The following is a 20,311-nucleotide window of genomic DNA, read 5'->3' on the forward strand; positions in this document are numbered from 1 at the left end:
CCTCGACCAGTCCTTGATCGGACCTCAACAGGGAATACATATCCCTCGATGGGGAAAGCAAGGCTACTAAAAGAGAGAGAATATTTTGCATGTCTTGATCGGTGCCTTAACTGGGAAGGGTCAACTGGTCGATCAGTGCTTTAACTGGTTGAGACGGTTCACCAGTGCCTCGACCGATTCACCATTTTTGGCCCAAAAACCTATCTTTTTATGGCATCTTTGCTTCTAACACTTAGGGAAGGTCTTTAGGTAAATTAATATTCAAATTTTGAAATGATTTACCTAAGGTTCATTTGATAAAACTCGGGTTTAGATGGAAATGTTACTTTAATGCATAAACCGAGTTTTTAAAAATGCATGAAAAGATATGAAAATCCTAAGTGCACCCATGCATTCATCTTACATATGTTTCCTATAATTAAAGGTCTTTTAATTGTCTTTATCGTGCATCTATTGGGTCCTTTGATGAATTTTCCAAATTAACATCTGAAATTCTTTATAATTCAAACCAATTTGTTGTTATCAAAATGCGATTAGGATAACCCTTGGGCTAACAAGTTTAATCACTCAATTCACTCCTCATCCTTCCTCCCCCAGGTGTTTTCTTTAATTTAATTAGTCTTGTTTCATAATTAGTATCAAATTTAAGCCTTTATTTAACTATCTAAGAGGATATGGCTAATCCATCAAACTCACCCCATATAGAAGGGTTTATCGACCACCTGACCCTTATTTTTTTCAAGAATTGACTATTCCTTTTTGAAAACTAGAACAGCATGGTTATAAAATCAACTGATTTTGATCTTCCGGATGTCTTTAAAAGTGGCCTCCATGTTCAACAAAAGTAGAGAATAGAGTGGTTGTTCCAAAACCAAGGCAAGAATGGGATGAGCTTGATAAAAGGAAAGCTTAATTGAATGCAAAATTTATTTATTTCATACATTATTCTATTGATAGAAATGAATATAATTGTGTATGCCAATGTGAGTTGGCTAAAGATATTTGAAGGTTTCTTAAAGTAATTCATGAGAAAACAAATCAAATAAAAGACTCTAAAATCAATATACTTGTTCATAGTTATGAATTGTTTTCTATGAATGATGATGAATCCATTTGATGATATTTTTACAAGGTTCATTGATATTATTAATCGTATTTAAGCATTGGGGAAAACCTATAAGGAATCGAGAAGGTGATAAAGATATTGAGGTCTCTTCCTAAGAATGGGAAGCTAAAGTCATCCTCATTCAAGAAGCAAAAGACTTGATCAAACTATCTTTGGAGGAATTGATTAAGCTATTAATGACTCATGAGATCACCATTAAGAGTCATCAAAAGGTAGAAGGTAAGAAGAAAAAAAAGCATAGCCCTAAAATTTTCTACCATTAAGGAAGAAGATGAAGAAGATAATGAAAGTGAAGAAGATGAAGAAGATAATGAAAGTGAAGAAGATGAAGATGTAACCCTCATCATTAAGAAGTTCAAGAAATTCATGAAATTTGAAAAGAACAAAGGAAGGAGATTCAATCCAAGAAAAGACTTTTAAAAGAAAAAAACAACATCAAATGGAGATAAATAAAAAATAAATAAATAATTAAATTAAATATGCTACAAGTGCAAGAAGCCTAGGCATATTAAATTTGATTGCCCTCTCTATAAGAGTGAAGCCAAGAAGTGAAAGAAGAAAGCAATGGTGGCCACATGGAGTGATAGTGAAGATGATTTCATAATAGAAAAAAATGAAAAAGAAGTGGCAAACATGTGTTTCATGGACATCAATGAGCTTGATGAGGTAAATTCAAACCCAAGCTATAAGGACTTGCAAGAAGCTTTTAAAGAACTCTATAGAGATCATGAAAAACTTGGTTTGAAAAATGTTTTACTCAAAAAGAACATCCAAAGTCTTGAAAAAAAGCTTAAGGATTTGCAAGCAAAATTTTCAAATGTTGAAAATGTCAATAGCAAATGTATGCATTGTGAGTTTGAGATGAGCATGATAGCAAAGCTCAACTACTTCCTTGGAATTCAAATCAAAAAATTAAAGGATGACATCTTCATTAACCAAGAAAATACATTAATCTTCTCAAAAGATTCAAGATGAAAGTTGCAAAGACCATGGGAACTAATTAATGCCATATTCATAAAAATAAGGGCAATGATCACATCTTTTGCTTAATTTCAACATTAAAATCACCCTTCAACTAAGCAATTGTATTCATCTTCTGTATACCTAGTTTTCTACTATTTTCTTTGAGTTTTTGTATATTTACAAGCATATTTCATGAATTATAATGACCTTGAAATCCTCTTGGAATATCTTGAATGCAAGGATGATGAGTAAATTGAACCAAAAAAATGAAATTGCAAGGATTTCTTGAATGCAATCCCGTCTAACCAATAAAATGTTTTAAGGTGGTTGAAAGGGTTAGAATGTCTAATTGTGCTAAAAGAAATTTTGTTGGATTCCTCACTTTTCGAACTTAAATATGACCAAATTTTAGAATTTTTGGAGGTTGTTTTTCTAAGGAATAAATTGGAAAACCGCAAGTGAAGTTCTAACACATGAAAGCACCACCAAAGTCCTCAACACCTACAATTGAATTTTTAATCTTAAATCTCACATGATTGTAGCACATGAGAGTATTTTAATTGTCTTAAAATAAATGGATAAGCTAGGCCAAGGGTAGGAACTAATTCCAATTGAATCTTGAGCCCTTGACTTGCATGGGAAAGGCCTCTATAGAGAAGGAACTTAGGACTACCTTAGGAATGATATAAAAGGAAAGAAGAGCAACCATTTTAGGGGTTTGGATCTTCTCCCTTAAGTGAGGGTTCGGATCTTCTCCCTTGAGGAGGAGTTCTTGCATGTTCTTGCTCAATTTTTGGAGTCAACCTTGGGAAAATGAGATCTTAGATACACTTGTGTTTTTAGGTTTTCTTTTTTCTTCTTGCTTTTGTTTAGTTTCTTTTTCTTGAATTGGTTTTATTTAATGCATAATTGAATTTTATTTTATTTTTTTTATCATCATTGATCATTGTAATTTTATATTTGATTTAAGGTTTGATGTTCAATTTCTTGCTTTTTATATATTTTATTCTTTCAAGTTAATTTCCATTCAATGTCTATTCAATAGTTATTTAGGTTAGGGAAAGGATGCCTTAGGGTTTCCTTTCCTTCCATTAGAATGGCCTTATGCTCATAATGTATTCAGAATTCAAAGTAGTTTATCATTATATTCCTTTTATTCAATAGAAAGTGTCATATCTCAATATTGGACAAATGACAATTATAAGGTCTTAATAGGTATCCCAAGCACTTAATGAGAAAGTCATTTAGACAAATAGATAAGATACTAGGCTATGAAACCATCAAATTTGACAATTGGGGATTATAAGGTCTCAATAGGTATCCTAAGCACTTAATGGGAAAGTCATTTTGACTTGGGACGACCTATATTGAGTTCTTAATGCAATATTTAGACAAATGGTTAAGATACTAGGCTCAATGAAACCATCAAATTTGACAATTGGGGATTATAAGGTCTCAATAGGTATCCCAACCACTTAATAGGAAATCCATTTTGACTTGGGATGACCTTTATAAAGCCCTAAATACCGCAATTGGACAAATTGTTGAGATATTAGGATCATGAAACCATTGAATGTTTATAATTAATTAGAGATTAAAGCTTAGGGTCCCCCATAAGGTATCCTAAGAACTTAATTAAAGAAGTCATTTCAACTTGGAACAACCCTATGTAAACCCAGAACAACAATTTTCAAATCATTAATGCTTTAGGAAAAATGAGGTGAACATTGGGGATTCAATTGATAGGCAAACACTTACAATGGAGTTATTGACAATGAGAATCATTCCATGGTAAGAAAGGTACCTTAAGGATTTCTCCTTCCTCAACTATTAGTTACAAATTAGTTGAGTCTTTTTAACCAATTCTTATTTTTCGCATAACAAGCCAACCACTTTCTTGCCCAAAATAAGAAATCAAGAAAGAGTTTTTCACCACCATTTCTTTTTGTTCTCTTAATCTTTACAATTAACCTATATTCCAAGATTATTTTCTTGAGGTTCGGCACCCAACTCACCAAGTTTTTTTTAAAAAAAAAAAAAAAAAGCTATAACCACAACCTACACAAAACCATCATTTTATTTATACAAATTTTGGTGCGCTCAGGAATTTCAATGAGCTCATCTATCAAGCTTAACAAGGATGAGGAAGGTAAATCTACAAACTCAACCATGTATAAAGGCACAATAAGCTCTTTACTTTATTTAAACGCAAGTAAGTCAAATATCATGTTCAGTGATTATTTGTGTGCTAGATTTCAATTTTGTCTTGAAGAATCTCATCTAAAATTCATAAAAAGAATTATTAAATATTTAAAATGAACAATTGATTTAGGCTTATGGTATATCCTAAGAGTGATAATTTTGAATTGATTCATTTTTCGAATGTCGATTTTGTCAGTTGTAAAATTGATAGGAAAAGGACTAGTGGTACCTGTGACACTCACTAGTTTCATGGCACAAAACTTGGTTGCATTGTCTATGGTAGGAAGTCAAACACATAGACGCCAGTTTATGTTGTGCCCAAATTTTTTGGATGAAACAAACATTGAGTGATTTTGGTTTAACTTTTGAACATGTACCTATTAAGTGTGATAACACAAGTGCTATAAGTATTGTGGACCCCGTATTTCGGCTCATGCGTTTCCCACTCGATGGCGAGCTCAATTTTTGTTTGAAAATGATTTTATTTGATTATGAAAACTGACTTGGAGTCGCCACTTATTTTTGTTTTATTTTTAAAAGGGTAAACAAAATAAGAAAGAAAAACCCTAAGTGTGACTCCTTATTTTGGAAAAGGTGGCCTGTGAAAAACCGGATAGGGTTCGGGGGTCAGGTTACTTATCGGGAAGGTACGGTAAAAACCGTAGCACCCTTCTAAGTCCCTAAAGTCGGGTCTCTACTAATAAAATGAAGTTGACGTGGCAATTGATGAATCGAGCATGGATACCAAATGAATATCACTCAAAACGAAAATAACTGAATGGATAGGAGAGACAAAGAATGTACCTGAGTGATGAACCGATTTACTTCAATGAAAACAAATGTTAGCAATTAAACACAGGATAATCGTATGCATGTATTAGAGTGGAATAAATCAATCATGTATAACAATCATATCAATCAATCCACCAATCAATCATAAAATCACGTATGTGGGGCTCCCACCAAAGCCCGATTAATCTTGCATGAATTAATATCACAAATTTCATTATTTAGGAATTATGAAAATTGCATTCACGCTTATGTAAAATTAACAGAAACATGAGATTATTTGAAAACCGGAATGGAATTAAAACTGTTCGAGTGAAGACTGGATTTTTGAAATTTGTTTGAAAATTGGAGTATTATGAATTAAATTTCAGAATTGGAATTTTGGAAGTTAAGTTCACAAATTGGATTTATTTAAAAATTGGAATTTATTTAAAGATGGAATTTTCAAAAATAAATAATTAAGATGAATAAAATAATAACAATAGCGAAAATAATAATGATTAGATAAAGAAATGTGAAAAATGGAATTTTGAGGGATTATTTAAAAATGGGATTCTTTTAAAAATGAATGAATCAACAAATAAATGGATATAATAATAATGAAAGTAATAATGATTAATTAAATAATGTGGAAATTGGAATTTCGAAAAATTGGATTTTTGAAAATTAGATTTTGAGAATTAAAGTTTCGGAAATTAAATTTGGAAACTGGAGTTTTAAAACTTATTTGAAAACAATTTGGAATTTTTGAAAAATTAGTTGAGAATTGAGATTTTGGAAATTAGATTTAAAAACCTAAGTTTTAAAAATTTTATTTGAAAACGTGAAGTGGAAATTAAGAAAAGGGGTGAGAGCATTTAATAAAAAAAAGAAAATGGGTCCATTGTCTGCAGGCTTCAATATTTTATAATGGGTTGTGTACTACTTTGTTGACTTTTGTTTTTTTTTTAGTTATTTGTTTGTTTTTGCTTCAGCCTTTGCTAGAGACCTTCACAGTAGAGAAGCCCATTTTTTGATTTTTTCGAAACAGCGTTGAAATTTCTGGGCATGACTGGTTATGGATGGAGAGACCCATTTTCAGGCGACATCCGTGGCCAAGGTGGGTGGAATTAACAGAAGTGAAAAGCATGATTTCGGGCATCAAACTCAAATAAAACAGAGACAAAAATAATTCCAACAACACCAGAATGAAGAAAACGAAATGAACTATAGCTCAGTCAATGCAACTCACGGATCAGTTAAATATGCTCTTTGATTCGCACCTGGAAAATCCCGAAAATCCCTTTTGCTGAAAATCCTTTTTCAACCCCTCTTTCCCAGCTCCTCTCTCTCTCTCTCTCTCTTCCCGTTCCTCTGTCCTGCTCTCCAAATTTTTTTTTTCTTTTCAAAGAATCCTCTCAACTGCTACCCGTTTTCCTCTCTTTCACCCAGCTCAAGCTATCTCCCTCTCCAGCCAGCTTTCTCTTTTCTTCACTTGGTGCCCTTCTCCAGATCACTTCTTTTCTTCCTTCACTTCATGCGGCTATTCTCGGAAAAGAAATCTCTCAAGGTTCCCCTCTCTCTGCCCGTCTTTCCCCCCTTTTCCCAGCTCCTCTCGTTTTCCTTTTCTTCCTGCCCCGATCCGGAAAGCTAGCACCTGCTCCCCTGTTCCCCCACTCTGCCCGTCTGGAGCCCCAACCACCGCCATGGCTCTAGTCATCTGCTTCGACACACGTCTCCATGCAGCTGCTGTTTCAAGGAGCCGGTCCCCCCACTCCATACACCCTCCTCCGGATGCTCTCCAAAAGTGGCGGGAAAAGCTCCAAATGACTAAAACAAATATAATATATGTAGAGAAAAAAAAAAACAAGACCAAAAGAGGGGGTCTACAAGTATATCTTAAAATCTTGTGCAGTACTTTAGAACTAAGCACATTGAAATTAGGTCTCACTTTCTTAGAGACCATGCACAAAAGAGAGATTTATTTACACTTGAATTTTTAGGCACAAAAAAATAACTTGATATATTTACTAAACCCTTTAATGAATATCGTTTTGTTGAAAAAAGAAAAGAATTATGAGTTATGTCACTCTGAATTGATCATTTGTGTGCACATATGTCTTTATTGTTTTATAATATGCTTGTCCATTATTGTATTTGATATTTGATGTTTACTCATGGCTTTTATAGTAGACTGAGCAACGGTTACATAGTAATATTGCTAACTCTTGAGAACCTCATTTATGCTGATAATTTTGGTTACTCTTGAGCACCTCCTTTATAATGTTTACTATTTTGGGGCATCTCTATAGATACCTTGAAATAAAGTTATGTTATGCTATGAGCTATGTGGTTTGAGCAATATACTACTCATGTGTTTGGCTTAATTCTTTATAACATAATATTAATTAACCTACTAAACCTGTTAGCTAACCCCTATTAATAACTTTTTTAGATTCAAGTGTGTTGCCCTTTATGGGGAAGTGCAAGGTGGTTGCTCGAGTGTTTGGAAGAGCTCCTATGACTACATAATATTTCGATGTGAGAACAACCCGGTTCTTAGGTATGAAATGAAAAGACTCCAATATAAATTTATATATATATATATATATATATATATATATATATATATAATTAAATATAAAAAAATATAAATTTATAAATAAAATTATGAATATTTTTTCATACAAATACTTAAACATATATTATCATTTCTTTTATATCCTTCAATATATCTAAACTAAATATATTATAATTTTAATATTGATGTGTTTTCAAATTTTATATATTATTAAAGAATTTTGTAAAATATATTATACATATGTTATTTTTTTAAAATTATTGTTTTATCATTTATTGAAGTTTTCTTCAATATCTCCGAGTTTTCATCAAATTTTATCTTACCGAATTTTTTATAAAAAAAATTCGCCGATATTTTTTAATATATCGATATATCCATAAAATTCAACTATTAATATATTTATAAAAAACAATATTTTCATCTTCACTCTTGCGCTTCTTTATGCTCGTGATTAGACTTTCACAAAGTGTACTATTTGCTTCTATTTATCTCTGGAAATAAAACTAAAACAATAAACGGAGACTAAGGGGTTAAAGCATTAACCATTGGGTAATGGGCTAATACAAGTTTTCACTCCATTAAAAAGACATCTAAAGAACCCTTCAAACTTCCATGTTTGAGTTCTTGTTAGTGTCACGAACAAATGAAAATTTTCACTCCAAGCTTAATTGCCTGGTAAAAAGTCTTTTTGAATGAAAAACGTAGTAAAGAATTAGGCATGACCAAATGGAATGAAAAATTAGTAACAATTAAAGCATCTGCAATGATAAATGATAGGTTTGTTGTTTGTCATTTCCGTTGATTGACGAATGTATCACTGAGGAGGGCTTTTTATTTTATAAAATCTCAAGTTCAATCTTATCGTGATGTAGTATTGCGAATTAAGAATAATCATGAGTCTTGACATGTTCAATTTCAACAAGCATAAGCAACAAGCAATAACTAGAAATTAAAAATTAAAAATCACTGAACACTAAAATACAATCTGGTCCATGACATCATGAACCCCCAAAAGAAGTGGGAAAAGCCAGAACATAGTAACTACTGGCTTGTAGAATAGCAAACAAGACCACCTTCTACTAGTGTCATAACACGACATCAGCAAGACACTGGTGAATCCTTTCATACAATCTGTGGTTAAAACTTAAACCAACCTGACAAACAACCATACAGCCCGTAAATGAGTAGAGGCACAGGTCACAATAATGGCGTCATCAATCTTCTCATTCATCAGACTGATCAGATTCATCGGAATCCTCCTGAGATATCACTGCTGATCCTTGTTCCTCATCATCTTCTTCGCTTATCCTCACGGCTCTATTAGCAGTCATCTTGGTCGGTGCTGCAATTTTGCTTGCCCTCTGTGAGCGTGTGTTTATTGCGCCAGTAACCTTAGGAACAAAAGAAGTGGGTGACAGTTCTTCAGAGGAAGACTCTTGATTTTCTTACTCCTCGCCTGGTACGAGCAGGCCTGCTCGAGCATGAGACTGGTGTTGGTTGTATTTCCATGGAATCATCCACATCAAAGTTCAAATCAAGCTCTAACCTTCCTAGAATATGCATTGATGGGGAAAACATTGTTACTAGGCGATAACTACAAAAGCAAAACAGAATTTAGAGTCAAAAAAGAACAGTCCATCTAAAACCTTCATTTCTTATCATTGTTGTAACAGATACTATAGTAACTGGAACTGCCACTGAGACAGCCAAAACAAAATAAACTTCCAGCTGAGTGTGGTTATTCCATAGGGTCAGATTTAGGAAATGGTTCAAAAAGAAATACCAGCTCTTTGTTTAAGTTGCCATTGATGTTGAACTAATACCACAATGCCAACCATGGAATACAGCCAACAATTTGTTGCAGGAAGTGATTCCTCCTATGAATTGTTGGTCTGTCTTCTCAAACTGGAAGTTAAAAGAAGCTTTTGGCACCAGTTCCATGGTTTAGATTTCCAATTATGCAGCCTAAACATCAGTTCAAAGTCTACTTATGAGAAGGAAGAATTTTACCCAAAATACAATTTGCCTGCTCTTGGGATAATTCCTGATCAGGTTCTCTATCTATTGCCTTGAGACGTTCAGCCGTCCACTTCAACTCTTTTACAACCTCACATTCTGCAAATGCAGATTCAGCTACACGATTTAAAAGCCTCCTCGTTAACTTTATTGCCCCTTGTTCCGATAACCAGAAATGAAGCAACACAAGTACTCTACATAGTGCTGAGACATAGGATTTCTGGGCAGTTGTCTTCTTTACATGAAAACTTACCACCTAAATAAAACATCCAAACGGAAACAATATAGGCCCATTATATCAAAGTATCCTTTGCACAGAATTTACATCAAGACTAGGTACACCATGGTAACCAACTACAACTCACCCATTCCCAATAGAGCATGGATCTATCTGGGTCCACTGTTTGATGCCAGATTACAATATTAATGAGATTACAACTCATTCCAAAATAACAAAATGAGCTTTTATAAAATGCAAATTAAAATTAAAGATACAATAGCCACAATTTTCTATTTTTTCTCTTTATTTTATCTGTAGTTTTTTAATATCAAATTTTCTCTTAAGGTATTGATATATTTCTCAATTTCTCATTATCTCCATCTATCCAAAGTGTATTGTCCATATCATAGTTGTTAACTTGTAAAACATGTCATGTATTGTTTTTCTATTTTTTTTAATCATGTAACATATCGTATAATGTATCGTAAGTTTTTTTATATGGCAAAAAATAAATAGAAAATATTATTTATGTGTGAATATCTATTAAAAGTATGGAGTATAGAAGATAGTAAGATCTGTAGGGTTAAACCATATTATATGCTATGAAAATATTGAATGCTAAAGTTTTGACAAGTTCAAATTAAGAAAATATAACTTTAATGTATAGATTCATCAAATAAATCCACAAAAATAAATTTTTCAATTTTTAACTATGATTTTTAATTCCAAATTCTAACTAGGCATATGCATTTATTGTGTTGTTAATTGATATATATATATATATATATATATATATATATATATATATATATATATATATATGTGCCTTTATATGTCATCTTCAAAGTTCTAGTTTTTCAAGTTCTTCATCATTCCTTTTCCACCAAAAAAGAAATACAAAAAAAAAACTAATATATTAAGTAAAAAAATTTATTCACTAATCACGATCATTTTCATTGTCACCATTCAAACCAATTAAATGAAAATTCTCCAATATGCATTGTAAAATTAAACTTACTTGACTTCTAGTATAGCATCTAACAATAAGAATGCAACGTTTCATATAAGATTATTTTACTTATTTCTCCTTTTTACGATCAATTTTTAATCTTTTAGTATATTTTAAACAATTAATATAATAAATTCTTTTAACAAAAAAAAAACTAATTTGATTTAAAAAAAAAATTATAGAAAATAGTTGAAAATGTATGTATCATTGTATCGTAATATCACGTATTTTATTGTGTATTATATTTGTATCATAAAATACACTTTAAAAGAAGATACAAATTGTGATATGCATCGATTTCCATAAAAAAAAGTATCGTTCATTGTATTGTATCATGTATCATAAGTTTTTACGTATCGTGTACTGTAAGTTTTTAACAACTATGGTCCATATACATTCCTGATGTCTTTATCCAAATTTTCCACTTTTTCGTCCTTGATTCCTACTATCTTCATAAATTAAACATCATAACATCCATAAGGAAGATACTAGTCACAGGTTAAAAACATAGCACAAAGTGTGAGGATTGAAATATTCAACTCCTTGCCATCTTTCATAGTCAAGAAATATCCATAAGCCAAGTGAATCTCACAGTTTTAAACTCTTACCTCTGCAGCTATGCGGATGGCAAGACCCTCCTCCCCACATTCAAAATCAAGTGAAGGCTCCGAAAAACCATCAAGCACTTCAGGCAGTTCATTATTTTGGTTTTCATTCTGTTTTTTAGTCTCTTTTGCATATAAGGGAGCTTGCATCATCTGCAGCATAAAACGTGATGCCTGAACTGCAAGCTTACGCATATTAGACACCATAAAAGGAGATCCCCCTGCACTGGTATTGATCCCTGGCCACATTGAACGCATGACAGGCATGAAAGATTTGGATATACATTTCTGCATTTAAAGAATAAGAAGAAAAAAAGGTTGAAAAATTAAATTAGAAAAAGGGCCATTAACAAGTACAACCAATGCCATGTGTAGTAATATGCCAGATACAAATATAAGAGACATCACATCCTGGAATCCATGTTACTTACCTTGTGATCGGCTGAGAGTGATGGGTCTCAAAGAATACGGATAGGCACCGTTTCAACCTGGTCAAGCCCTCAAAAAGATATCAATACAAATGACTAAATAAAAAAGAATTAAGAATCAGATATAGGAAGCCACAAAGTAACCCACCTCTGCAGTTCTTTAGTTTCATTACTGAAATATAGGATTATAAGCTTGCTCAAGAATGAAGGATGTAATGAAGCAGGTATGCTTGGATAGTTCTCACTCAGAAGAAGAATCTTTGCAAACCCCTCCCCTAGGATAGCTTGAACTGACTCATTCTCATCCATATCTACAGATTTGATCCAATCATTTACGTTGAGTCCGGCATATAACAGATCAAGCAATTCAACATTCCAATCCTCATTCATATCACACAAATTAACAGGACTAAAGGTCATCTTATTTTCATGAACCAGTGATAAGAGCTCCAGCCCCATTGCTCTATCTACCTCCTGGGGACCATGCCACATTCCAAAATCAATCAATGCCTTACAAGCCACAATACTAATTGAAGAAGGGCCCTTAATAAAACAAAACCTCAACTGTTTTACTAGTTCCACACTTGGCTTCCTCTCCAGCAACCCAAAAAGGCCAAGACACCTGGTAGCAACCCTCCGCACATCCAAGTGAACATGCTTTGCCTGCATTTCATAGTCCATATAAATGTTTAATACCTTCCATAAGAAAAGGAGGATTGAGAAAGATATAGCTCAGTGCAAGTAACGATCCAAAAAACTGTTTCACTGAATTCATACCCCTGGAAGCAATAGGGATTGCAGTAGCTCATCAGGTTCAATGGATTTCCCTTGCATCCAACGGAATGATTTAGCATTTTCCAAGAGAAGGCCAGTCACAGAAAGGCAGTGCATCCAGTGCAGGAAATCTGCTGTTCTCTCCCTACAAGGCTGAGCAAGCTCCTCTACAACGCCAAGAAGAACTTCTTCAAATTCACCAGCGGCAGCATGGACTTTCCTTGCCAACCCTGACACTGCATCAGCCCACTCTCGGTCACCATCAAGATTTACCCCATCTCCCATGACAACTTTGTTCCCATCTTCATCCACTTCATATTCAATAGGCTTGCGCAATAGTTCCTGCACAAAACCACTGGCAACCTTCCTGTTTGTAGCATCAGAGAAATCGAGCATAGCACCAAGCAATAGTAGCTGCCGAGATGCAAAACAATAATTTGATCCTGAAATTATCAGATAGTAGAACATTGTAAAGCTAAATAAAAAATAAGAACTAATGCTTTGTTTGGGGAGCATTTTCCAAAATTGTTTTTCGAAAATAGTTCTGAAAAAACAGTTTTTGAAAATTGTTCTCTTATATTTTATATAACAAAAGTTTATTTGAGAATTTAAAATCTTCTTAACTTGTTTTTTATATTTTTAAATATGTTTTACAAATAACTTTTATATATATTGCTTCATTTTTAACCATTCTTTATATCTATATAATTAACTTTTAAAACAACCTTAAAAAAAAAAAGTGAATATTACTAAAAACAACTAAGGCTCTGTTTGAAAAGTGTTTTCGAAGATTATTTTTTAGAACAATTTTTTTGAAACTATTCTCTAATGTTTTGTAGAACAAAAGTCTGTTTGGAAAGCTATAATGTTTTTAACATGTTTTCTATGTTTTAAAAATAACTTTTATACATATTGCTTTATTTTTAATCATTCTCCATATTATATAATTGTTTTTTAAAACCCTTAGAAAACAAATGAAAACAATTAAAAAATGCTTTCTAAAAATACCATGTTTTCTATTTTAAACAAAACTATTTTTTGTTCATAAGAACCAAAAACTGTTTTCTTTTTATAAGAATAAAAAATTGTTTTCTATTTTCTAATTGTCAAATGTGTTTTCCCTTTTTTTCTTTTTAGAGAACAAAAAATTGTTTTCAAAAACAGTTACCGAACAAAGCCTAAAAAATATTCTTTAAAAACACCATGTTTTATATTTTTTACGAACAAAAATTATTTTCTGGGTTTTAGATGTCAAAGATGTTTTCATGATTTTTTATTCTGAAAAATAAAATACTATTTTCAAAAAACTGTTTTAAAACTGGTTTTAATTTGTTTTCTGTTTTTAAGAATAAAAAACTATTTTCTATTTTCTAATTTTCAAACATATTTCCTATTTTTTTTCTAAAGAACTAAAAACTGTTTTTGAAAATAGTTAGCGAACAGGGTTTAAAAGATGTTCTCTAAAAACAACATATTTTCTATTTTTATGAACAGAAAATTCTTTTTTGGTTTTTAGATGTCAAACATGTTTTCCTAATTTTTCATCCTGAAAAACAAAAAATTATTTTAAAAAACAATTACCAAATAGAGCCTAAAATGTTAAGCTCAAATCAACCATATGAACTACACCCACCAGCATCAAGATGAGCTTTGACCAATTCTACATAGTCAGAAACCATTGCAGGAAGAACTCTCTCTGGAAAGTCATTATTGTCTGATGCTTCTGCTGCAAACACTGCTGCTTTGGTACCCATTGTTGCAGCAGCATCAGAGCCTCTTTCCTGCTCAAACATTCATTAAATCCTCAGATAATTGAGATGATGTGTAGGTAACTTGAACCTCAGTATGAGTAACTTCCAGCCTAGTAATTGAATTACATGGTGACACTCACTAGATGTCAAATAGCAAACCAGGAACATTATAATGTGTTCCCAACCAGTTATGCATGTGATTAACCTTCAATTGGCATGTTTTGTTATAAAAATGCGGTAAAGACGTTTTCAAGCATTAATACCATTGCCTACCAAGAAAACAAAAAGATTCCCAAGAAATAGGATAAGTAATAAACCTTGCTTCTTGCAAGAGGTTTCTTAAAAATGTTTCCTACAAAAATCTTAGTATTAATGCAAAGATTTTAAAAAAATTAAATTGAACAGCTTACTTGTGCTTTCATCTGCAAATTCCTACATACGGTTTTCCAATAAAGAGCAACCTCTGCTTCCATTAGTTGGATTCTTGGGATGCAGTGGCCTGATTCTCCTGAAATAAATATGCATAAAACATTAAGATGCTGCAAACTGAAAGTTATGCTTAGATAATCAAACTGAAAGCCGTGTTTTAAAAGGCTATCAAGCCTCGAGCCGAGGCTCTACAAATTAGCCTTGAGGCTATAGCCTCAGTTAAGGTAATTGAAGCTCAAGCCTCACCCTATCGAGGCTTATAGCTTTGAGGCTACAGCCTCAAGGTGGTTGAGACCTAAGCCTCAAATATCCAAAGGCTTTTCGACCTTTATTGGCTTTTGATACATATTTTATAAAAGGCTCAAGTCTCAATATTCAATGAGTTTTAATGGGTTCTATCATCTATGCTTTTGTTTATATAAATTTCCTGAATTATATATCAAGTCCCTACTTGGTTAAACCTTTTACAAAATAAAGGTTTACTTAACTTTCAGTTAACTTTTAAAATGGAAGGGAAAAAGAGTTTGAGAAGAATAAGGGAATTATTGACACTCTTAGTGGTTGATCTCATATATAATTTAATTATTGATAAATGAAAAAAGATACCACTACAATTGGTGGATGAAGAAGAAGAGGTATTGGTGAATATTAACACAAATGAGAGGGAGAATATAGCAATTGGATATTATTATAGTCCTTGGAGGATCCTAGTGATAGTAACAATAATGTTGAAAATGATTTGGTAAAACCATGAGAGCTAAATTTTAGGAGAGAAAAAGGAATTAAACTAGAACTATTAACAATGAAAAATAATTAATTTTATCATTATGAAGTTTATGTCTTTTTTATTATTCAATTTATTGTGATGTTATGAGTAAGATGATAATTTTTCATTATTCATTTGTTTGAGGCTTAAGCCTCATTCTACCTCAAGGCTTACGTCTCACCTCATTTAGGCAAAACACCTCAAAACCGCCTTTAGCCTTTAAAACATTGGATTAGAGTATTCAAAAGGTTCAAACATGTAACTTCCTCATTTGCAACCCAACCACTGCCACCTAAGTCAAGCCTTTAGGGCTCAATAACGCTATTATAATTATTATGTAACCATCAAGAAATTCCTTAATTTGACACGATGAACCTAATATTTAAGGTGAACATATAAGTAAAAACATCAATAAGGCACTTACTTTATAACAATATAAAACCAGGTGTTCAAAATCTTTAATCTTTAAAGAAATCTAGGTATGCATTATATATTTATGTATTACTCATACTGTCATACACCATATTATGTGAAAATCTTGTATCATAAAGTTGCTATGGAAATATAAGAAATGAAATTCTCTGCAAAATGTTTGGCAACTAGTACAAGAGTGGCAAAATGAATAACAAAAAAGGATATATCACATTTAGAAAAGGCCTTTATGAAATTCCAAGGTTTTCGTATCTCTTTCTTTTCTTCATTCTTCTCAAGTTTAACTTTGTTTGCAGTTGATATAACTGAGGTATCTGATTCCCCACCTTAACACCTAAAAACATGCAGCACTGATCCTTGTTATTTTCTGTTGTAGTTAACTACCTTGGGGTTATCCAACATTTGCAAATTTCTTCAGAACCCTCTTATCTTAGGTAAAAATTGTCAGGCAAAAGTTTCAAACAGATAAACTACCATCCTAAAATCTCTCTTGAGATTTTGTTCTTCTCTTCCTTAATATTGTAATGTTCAATCCTTTTCTCAACCACCTAATACTACTTTACTGTCCCACTGCTCTCACAGAAATTTTCTCCCTCTCACAGCTTCTCTAAAAAAATGATCAATCTTATGTTGCATGCTAGGACCAAAGATAATGAGATTTATCACATTTCATCTGTTTTTCATTTTTTATTTTTTTTTTTGAAACTAATGTTCATGATTTTCTTTATGTTGCATATAATAATCCATACAGTATTTTTCCTTCTAAAAAAGGACAATCAGTGGTTGGAAGAAGATTTACTATTTCAACTCAAACAAGGCATTGTAAACTGTTTTTTTTTTTTAATGATTCTTTTATGTTATTCATGTTATTTGTCTAATTTAAGGAACCATAGTAGACATAACACTTTTTACAGGGATTTTTTTATCTTGTTTCTAATGCAACTTGAACATGGAACCCCACCATAGTAGAAATGTTTTGATTGTATTTTTCCAATTTCATGGTTTATTCTAAGTTGAGATAGGTTCTGAAGATATTTTTGAACAACTTACTAACATAAATGTAACATTACAAACACCACATCACATGTGCCCTCACTTCTACTCAGATTAAAAAAAGTTATTACAACTCTTAAGAATCTTTATACTAGGCTGATTTATACAATCTCAATGTGGATTACCCTTGAAACATTATAATCCTAACCCTTAACACTACTTCAAGAGTTCACACAACTCACATAACCACTAAAGTATACAATCCTAAGAACGGTTTAAGAAGTAAAATAAATAATCAAAGCTTGAATAGAGAGTAAACTTTCAAGCTAATTAGCCATCCTAACCAAGTCAAATTAAATAATGAACCAGCTTGGTCTCTGCATGTGCTTGGATGCTCTTGCATCAAACACTCCAGTCACTATACACCGAAGGCATGCTTCAGTTAGCACAGTTTGACAATATTCTAGTGTACAATATGCCCAACCTAAAAGATATAGTATAGAAGACAATGGACTTGATGCACCTCACAATCTAAGTAAACAGTCATATTGCTCCCTAAGCTTTCTTTAAATCCATATTTGTTGATCATATTGATGTTTGAGGGAGGTATTACTCGATTAGATCAGCTCATGCTGTCCCAGCCTTTCTTATCCATGAGTACACAGGCATTAGAATAGTTAATAGAGAGATAGAATTGAAAACAATTAAAGGGAAAAATTCTTTCTAACAAGTAAGAACAGCTATAAGTTCTTCCAACCTTCAATTTCATTGCTGGTTGATACTATGAACTGCCGAATACTTTGATCATCCTGCAATTGTATTGCCCCGGCTTTTAGGAGAGCTTCCATTACAGATTCTCCAACCAATTCATAGGTTTCAACATCAAGATACTTGAGAAGCTCTATAGGGTCCCCATTGCAGCATTTAACAAGCCACTCATCCTTCAATAACTTCAGACACTCCTTTGTAACAGCTGCAGAACGATCAGTAAGTCCTCTCTGAAGAATAATTGTCCTAACTTTGATGCTACCAAATGAAGCAAGATGAAAAGTAAATGTTAGATTAATGAAATACTAATATTGATGCAAGATAAAACGCTAAGGTTATAGTCACAATACCCCCAATCATAACTTTACATCTCTGCAACTACTAGATATTACCAAAAATAGTTTTTCAGTTACAGTTGAATGAAAGAAAATTTTGTATTGCAATCAAATAGAAAAATGGAAAAAGAAAGTCTATATGTCTACTTGCAATAATTTATATTAATCATCATTTACAATATTCAAAGTTACAAACTAATGTTGTGAGAAAATTTGAGAGGAAAAACTAAGAAGGGTGGAATATTTGCAGGGATAAGTCAAGTTACCTAAGACTTTGGAGAGGAAATTTATTAGCAAGAACGTAGTATGCTGCTTTGCGTACTACCTCACTCACGTCAAGGGTATGATCAAAGATTGCCACTGAAGTAGCATTTGAAGGTGGCAAAGATAATACTATCATTTTACGAACCTCCTGCAAACACACCACATCTGATACCATCTTAGCTATGTACCATAAAATAGCCAAGTACCAGCAAAGGTAATGCTATTGTTTTGGCAAAAGTTAATGTTACCATCTTAACAATGTACCAGAAAAAAAAAGAAAAAGAAAAAACATTAATTTCAAAAGTTCATTCAGGAGTGAAATTTTTTGTCAAAAATTTGTGCTTGATAGTATCCTTCAATCTTCCAAGAATGTATATACATAGACTGAATCCTCATTATAGTGATTTCAATTCCCATGAACTGGTTAGAGCACTCACAGCATTATGCTCTAAAGGCAGTGCTTCAAGGAATAAATCCAGGATATCACTGTTTTCAGAATCATTTGCAAAGCGTGCAAGAGCCCTAACTGCAAATGCACGGACTAAAGGAACCTTATCCCCCACACGCAGCTTCATGCATTCTATCACCTCATCCCAAAGTTCATTGCTTACTTCTGCATCATCCGGCAGTCACATTATAATCTACAAAATTAAGATATTCATTAAAAAAAATGATTAAGAGAGAAGGACAGGGAGAAATTGGTTTGAAACAATAACTTCTCATCTAAAATCTTGGCTAGTTGAATCAAATTTTCAACATAAATTCAAATGAAGTGAGCCTCTACAGAAGCTTCTGAAAAAGTATTTTACAGACAGAAAAGATAAAAAAGACAAAGAAATTCAGGCATATGGCAGAAGCACTTCTCATTTCTAACAGAAGCATATCTCATTTTTCAAAGTAAACTGAAACCCACTTGTTCAAAAATAGATTGAGGCAGGAAAACCCTTTGGAATCAATTTCTGTGATTAAAAAAAAAAAAAATCTAAGATCAATTTATTTGCCGATTTCATAGATTTAAAAAAATGGAATTTTAAAATTTGAAGAATTTATCACAATCCAAAATATAATAGGTTACTGAAAATGTTCAAAGTCCCAAAAAATAGGTTCCCCGATACTTGTCCAAAATTTTTAAAAGCCCAGCTAGAAACCAAAATGGATTTCCTCCATTTCGTTGGCAACCAAATGGGAAAAAAACATGAACAAGTACCTCGGAAATCATCTGACAGGCCCGAAAGCGCGCAGTCCTGTTGGCAGCAGTGGCAGCATTAAGGAGGAAGCGGAAGAATTCCTCCAAGAAAGCGGTGGTGAAGTCACATTTACTCGCAAAGGTTGCGATAAATCTGACCGTCCTCTCCGCGGAGTATGTGCGTCTGGGGAAAGCGAAAAGGGGAATTAGGGTTTTGGAAAAAGCGGAGAAGAAGAGGGAAGATGAGGCAGCGGATCGGAGGGTAGAGAGGTCTTTGAGCTTTCTGATGCGAGCGGCGTTTGAGGCTCCGCTTTCGTCTAAAACCCTAGCAATCTTCTGCATTACCGCCTTCTCTGCTTCCATGTCCACCACCATATCTTCTTCCTACTCCGTTTCTTAAATGCTTAAATGCCTTTTTGCATTTTGCTCCTCTTTCACCTGTGCTTTTGAATTTTGAGGGGGAAGAGAATCCAAACCCAATCCTCAGAAGGCCATCGTTGGGCTTTGGCTTGGGCTTGGGCTTGGGCTTCCTAATGTGGTAAGCCAAAAGTTTGTTTAATCCTCTGATTCTGAATTAAGAGGTGAGAGGCATCTTTGGTGTACATGCATATGCAAACGTAAATGTAGGGGACAAGTCCCTGGTTGTCGCTCTCTCTCACCATCATCCCAAATAATGACAATGACAATAATAAAGT

The 20,311-nt window shown here is 33.0% G+C and overlaps 1 pseudogene; it reads right to left on the minus strand.

Annotated features, from left to right (window-relative positions):
• Positions 1–8,651: 8,651 nt before the first annotated feature.
• On the minus strand, positions 8,652–20,017 carry LOC117917655 (annotated as a pseudogene).
• Between the last annotated feature and the right edge of the window lie 294 nt (positions 20,018–20,311).

The sequence above is a fragment of the Vitis riparia genome, chromosome 7 (genome assembly GCF_004353265.1).
Source record: "Vitis riparia cultivar Riparia Gloire de Montpellier isolate 1030 chromosome 7, EGFV_Vit.rip_1.0, whole genome shotgun sequence".
In the NCBI taxonomy this organism is placed as follows: domain Eukaryota; kingdom Viridiplantae; phylum Streptophyta; class Magnoliopsida; order Vitales; family Vitaceae; genus Vitis; species Vitis riparia.